Consider the following 6794-nt stretch of genomic DNA (forward strand, 5'->3'; position numbering starts at 1 on the left):
TGGCATAAAAAGACAGGGCTCCTTTTGTGATTCGTGTGTCTATCAGTCGAGAATCAGAGGACAATATCTCAACTGTATATGTATCTTTCCAAAACAGAGCCAAGCCTCCACTCAATCCCACCGGATTGACAATGTGCACCTTATCATAACCCAGCCAGTCCATCACTCCTACAACGTGATCACTGGAGTTTTTAGTCTCCAGGAGGAACAAAAAATCTAGAAAATGGTCACGACGCATTTCCTTTAGACGTCGAACTGCCGAGGTGCTCCCTATACCTTGACAGTTCCAACTGGTGATACTCATTGGGAATTGGGTGGTTTCTGGGGAACCACCAAACCTGATTTCAGAACATTATTGTTGAAAACTCCCAACTGAGACTCTCCCTGCGCTTGGAGGCCCATACCATTCAGACTAGCACCGTGTGATCCATTATCACTTTGACCGAAACCTTCCCCTCCTCTCTTGAAAGCTTTCGAAGACACTTCACTCTCATTCTCGGGTTTCCTTTTGGAGGATGTGCCTCCTGAAGAGGAATCACACGTTTCCCTGGACCTAGTCATTAGAGTGGTCCGAGGAAGCGAGCTCTTACCGGTTTTCTTTCGCTTCCAAGAGGATGTTGCAGAATGAGCCTTCCCCGGTTTACGAGAAATGCCATATCCTGCCGTCTCTAATAGCCCAATGTGGAATCCACCCGGTTATGCTAATACTATATTGTCCGCTGAACGCCTAATAACATTTGTACCAGCATTCCCGTTGTTCACTGCAGCTACCGATTGGAGTCGTTGTGTACCATCCCCACTAGCCTTATTCCCAGTTGCCTCCTTGTCTCCGCTGGCCTTTAGCAGCATTGGTTGTGTCAGAGTAGGCGGCGTTGGGTTCCCATAACCAAAGACCAGTCCTTTATCTTTCTCAGTGTGTTGAGTCAATGTCGGAGGAGCTTCCAGTCGAAGCATTGATCTTTGAGCCCGCGAGTCATGAGCAATAGACTCTAGTGTAGCCTTCAGTGCTTGTTCCCGTTGTGCAAGCAGGGCAGGGTCTCCAGATGCTAAGAACTTTTTCATTTCAGTCAAAACCTCTGGAGCCACAACATTGGACCTCTAGGCAAAACCAGGAGGAGCTGTTGGTTGTAGGAGGGGAAAGATTGCCTTGACCAGATCCTGAGGGAAGAGATTATCCCGGGTTGAGGTTCCAAACTCTAACTGCTTCTCCCGGCTCACAGATGGGCCACCTTTTTCCCTCTGTTCCTGACGCAAAAAAGGGCATCGCTGTTTATCATGGGTGAGGCGCAAACAATGAAAACATCGCTTTATGACTCGCTCATAGTCCACATCAACAGCCGCCGTGAGTCCTTTTGGGAGTTGTAACATCTTCGTCTTGGCCAAAGGGTTTGAGACATCAAAGGTCACCCGAACACGAACAAAAGAGTTGTATTGAGATTTAAGTGGATCAAAAGCAATCTCTTCCACACACCCCACTCTTTCCGAAATAGCCTGAATCGTCTTCAGCGAGAGATAGTTCATGGGAATGTTGCTTAGCCGGATCCAAACAGAGAAAGTGGAGAGGAAGTTTAAAGGCGGTGTTTCCATCCATCTTTCCAGAATCATTCCCCAGTCATCAAAGGTCCAAAAACCGGTCTTCAGAACCTGCTCCATATCGCTTTCCAATTGGAAGATGAATTGAAATCTATCTTTAGACAAAGCAATCCCATGTACTCGATCATAAACCCCCCAGATCCGTGGCATTTTCATGATCATCTTAGCCATACTTTGACATTCTGGGTTAAGAAGCCGACCCAAAATACTCGTACGGTTCTCTACCATGACACTACACTCGCTATCCTCTGTGAGAATTACAGGACTGTCTTCCGTAATCGCCATAGACTCCATCGCCAGATTCAGATGCTCCGCCATCAGCAGTAAGAAGAGACACAATCGTCTATGGGAGAAACTAGCGCTTGGGAGGAAAGGAACCAAAATCGTCGCTTGTTTCGAAACCCTAAATATCTCCGGTTGAGATTCGAAATAATCCGGAGAATATTCACCAAATATCGCCATCTTGGAAAGCAAATCAGAATTTCCATAAAATCCCGAGAAATCCTCATGGAGGAAAAAGGCAAGTCCGGCAGAAAAAAAGAAACTCCGGCTAGATATCCCCAAGCGACGGGAGAAAGGGAACCCTCTGACACAAAGGGAGAGTCCTGAGCGAAAAAACATGTTTCTATCCACCAAAAAAGAAGAGGGCATGAAGAGTATGTATCTTAAGTAATTAAACTACACCCTCATGTATATTGGATTTCATTAATCATGTTTACTTTTTTGAATAACAAAATGTTTAAAAGCTTAGACTGATTCTCTTCTAGGACATGTTGTTTTGCGATATAACCACATTGCAATACATTCTTGGCGAATTTTGTGATTACAAAATATATGATTTATACAATGTATTTGTAAACATTGAAATGATATTTAACATTAAAATCGTCAATCAATATTTAAACAACTTCGAGAATAGTAATATGTTTGATGTAAGCTGTATGGGCAAATGATCATCGATTTTGTATTTTCTGTTGGGTCAAGACGTAATTTGTCAACTAAAAATTATAGAAGATAGACTCATATAATCATATTAATACATGTCACTTAATAACTTGTTTGGACGTTGTTTCCGTTGTGGCCTTACAAAAATTGCTGAGATCTACCATCATTTTTGAGTTTTGAATTTATCCCATGAGTAATCTTTTATTAAAGATGATGAAGTTTGGAGATATAAAATAAATATTATATTTCTTAAAGTTGCGCATTTTTCATCCTCAGATTCAGATAATGTGTAGTTTATTTCCCTTTTAATTGTTGGTAACCCCTAACATCAAAAGCACCTTTTTTGTCCTGTCAACACAAAGACGGAAAATGATATGAATCCTTCAAACTTCAAAGTCTATTCAACGGCTTTAAACCAAAAATAAAATAAAGATTACATTTTGGTGATTTTATTCACTTTGACATTGTTTAAGGCAAATCCTCATCATCTTTATTTAGTTGTTACGTAAAGATATAAGCGAAAGTTGAAAGTTAAGTCCCATATCACAAGTTAACTAAAAATCAATTACAAATCACCTCGTCTAACGTTGTTTCTTCTAATGTTTTCCTTCGACATATATATAATAGAGATCTGATCATCTATTTTAAGCTTTAGGACTTCCTATCCGTAGTAATCTTAACAAATATCCAAGTTAGAAAAATATATAAATACAAGAATGTATAATTAAATTTTAAACTCAAAAAATTCATTTTCTAACACAATTATACCGTTGTGTGATATATATCTTAGGCTAAGTTGCATTGTTTTGACTTTATAAATACGTCGTAGTGTACATGCACGTAGGCTCATGGTGTCTCCAAAACTAATAGAGCATTGTCGTTTTTTAACAGTCTCCAAATACATTTTCTCCGTGAAAACAATTCTCCACTTGTGATTGGTGTGACGATAACAGTTGGAGGATGCAACAACATCAAATCATTGATGTTGTACAACTGGCCATTAACCAATTGATCTTGAAACTTAGGCACACGATTAGGAAGGACTGAAGCTTGTATAGCACAATCCTGAATCAAAGGCAAAATGAATATGTTAAAATGGAGGTAAATCAGGGGTCAAGAGGAACAATAATAGAGATAATATACATTTTCATCAGGAAGGAGACATTTTCATCAGGAACAATAAGTAAGATATTGTTTCTTTGAAAGTCTCGAACTTCCCAAATATGGATGACCTGAACAACAATCCTATTGATACCAGTGTTTTGTGTTTCGTTGGAGGCTGAATAAAGGGTAGAGTAGGGCGGTATTGTTTTAGTTTTACCCATGATGTGAGAGAGAAGGTAAGTGTCGTCAAAGGTTGTTATTTAAAAAGAAAACTTANACTTCCTATCCGTAGTAATCTTAACAAATATCCAAGTTAGAAAAATATATAAATACAAGAATGTATAATTAAATTTTAAACTCAAAAAATTCATTTTCTAACACAATTATACCGTTGTGTGATATATATCTTAGGCTAAGTTGCATTGTTTTGACTTTATAAATACGTCGTAGTGTACATGCACGTAGGCTCATGGTGTCTCCAAAACTAATAGAGCATTGTCGTTTTTTAACAGTCTCCAAATACATTTTCTCCGTGAAAACAATTCTCCACTTGTGATTGGTGTGACGATAACAGTTGGAGGATGCAACAACATCAAATCATTGATGTTGTACAACTGGCCATTAACCAATTGATCTTGAAACTTAGGCACACGATTAGGAAGGACTGAAGCTTGTATAGCACAATCCTGAATCAAAGGCAAAATGAATATGTTAAAATGGAGGTAAATCAGGGGTCAAGAGGAACAATAATAGAGATAATATACATTTTCATCAGGAAGGAGACATTTTCATCAGGAACAATAAGTAAGATATTGTTTCTTTGAAAGTCTCGAACTTCCCAAATATGGATGACCTGAACAACAATCCTATTGATACCAGTGTTTTGTGTTTCGTTGGAGGCTGAATAAAGGGTAGAGTAGGGCGGTATTGTTTTAGTTTTACCCATGATGTGAGAGAGAAGGTAAGTGTCGTCAAAGGTTGTTATTTAAAAAGAAAACTTAATGCAATGGTTGAGGGAGAGTAATCAGGGATTGGAATGAAATGTTAATGACCATGAAATCATAGGTGTTTGGTATTATTTTCATTACATTATAATTGGGTGGTAAACGTAAAGATGAAAATGAAGGATATACTTCAATGGAGTTCTTTAATTACCTTAAAGATTGTAATGAGTAATACAATTAACGTAATCATAATAAATTAATAATGGTTCATATGATTCTAATTGGTAGTGCAGATCTAAACCCCTATTAAAAAAAAAATTAAATTTGATTCCAAACAATTCGAAAACGATTTTGGACAGGATTAATGTTACATACTGTCTTTAATTACCTTAAAGATTGTAATAAGTAATACAAATATTGTACTCATAATAATGGTTCATATGATTCTAATTGGTAGTGCAGATCTAAACCCCTTTTTAAAAAAAATTTTAATTTGATTCCAAACAATTTGAAAACGATTTTGGACAGGATTAATGTTACATACTGTTTTGGAACTTCAAATAGGTGTTCGGGATCTTGACACAGACATTAAACCGGAAATGATTTAGAATTTGGTGGTGGAGTAGGAGAATTAAACCAAAGAAACCCAATGATTATGAGATCTGTGAAGGTACATCGGAGGTGGTAGCTGCTGGGAACGATGGTTGTGAGAAAGTGAGTACAGGTGAATTCGACATCGTTTGGTTCGTATACTCCTGATGGTGTAAGGACTATCAATTATATTTGTTGGGCTTGTAATTGGTCTTATTTTTTCAAGCCTAATATGAAAACTTAAATACAATAGCATTTAAGAGTAAGAGAGGACATGTGTCAGTTATATAATAAGGCAGATCTCATTTTCTAAGCAGAAGTTGAGAAAACCTTCTCTTATTATATAAGATGTATGAAATGTGTCAATATGAGTCTTTCTATGATAAAAGAGGGAGTTTAACATTTTGGGAATCTTCATTATTTGCTAATAAGTTTCCTAAATATTCCCTAAGAAGAAAGGTTATAAAGGATTAAAGAGCCTTTTAGTTTTGTACTCCACAGTTGGCAGTTGGCACTTTTATCATGATCATCCAAAATCTACTCTTACCATCTTCTTACTGGATGAAACTTCCCTATATCATGTGATGTTTACCTTTGCAGGAGTTTTAAGTAATAATATTTTGGGTGAATTACTCAAATATTACTCATTTTAGGTAATATTACCAGAATCTACAAAAAACTTTTTTATTACTAGAATGTTTTGGATATTTTCAAAATACCCAGCGTGCCCCTGTTTTATGTTACCGAAAAAAATGTAATTACAAAAATGCCATTGCCACGTCAGACGCCACGTCAGAAATCGCTGACGTGTAACCATAACTCAGCCGTAACGCGTTACATAGTATGTTGCGACTGAGTTATAGGTATGTTGCGGCTGAGTTATCGGAAAAACATTTGAGTAAGAGTGGACGGCTGACTTATTAAAATCTGGCTGAGTTATGCGCATAAGTCAGCCAAGGGTTACGGCTGACTTATNTGTAAGGACTATCAATTATATTTGTTGGGCTTGTAATTGGTCTTATTTTTTCAAGCCTAATATGAAAACTTAAATACAATAGCATTTAAGAGTAAGAGAGGACATGTGTCAGTTATATAATAAGGCAGATCTCATTTTCTAAGCAGAAGTTGAGAAAACCTTCTCTTATTATATAAGATGTATGAAATGTGTCAATATGAGTCTTTCTATGATAAAAGAGGGAGTTTAACATTTTGGGAATCTTCATTATTTGCTAATAAGTTTCCTAAATATTCCCTAAGAAGAAAGGTTATAAAGGATTAAAGAGCCTTTTAGTTTTGTACTCCACAGTTGGCAGTTGGCACTTTTATCATGATCATCCAAAATCTACTCTTACCATCTTCTTACTGGATGAAACTTCCCTATATCATGTGATGTTTACCTTTGCAGGAGTTTTAAGTAATAATATTTTGGGTGAATTACTCAAATATTACTCATTTTAGGTAATATTACCAGAATCTACAAAAAACTTTTTTATTACTAGAATGTTTTGGATATTTTCAAAATACCCAGCGTGCCCCTGTTTTATGTTACCGAAAAAAATGTAATTACAAAAATGCCATTGCCACGTCAGACGCCACGTCAGAAATCGCTGACGTGTA

This window comes from Camelina sativa, chromosome 2 (genome assembly GCF_000633955.1).
Source record: "Camelina sativa cultivar DH55 chromosome 2, Cs, whole genome shotgun sequence".
In the NCBI taxonomy this organism is placed as follows: Eukaryota; Viridiplantae; Streptophyta; class Magnoliopsida; order Brassicales; family Brassicaceae; genus Camelina; species Camelina sativa.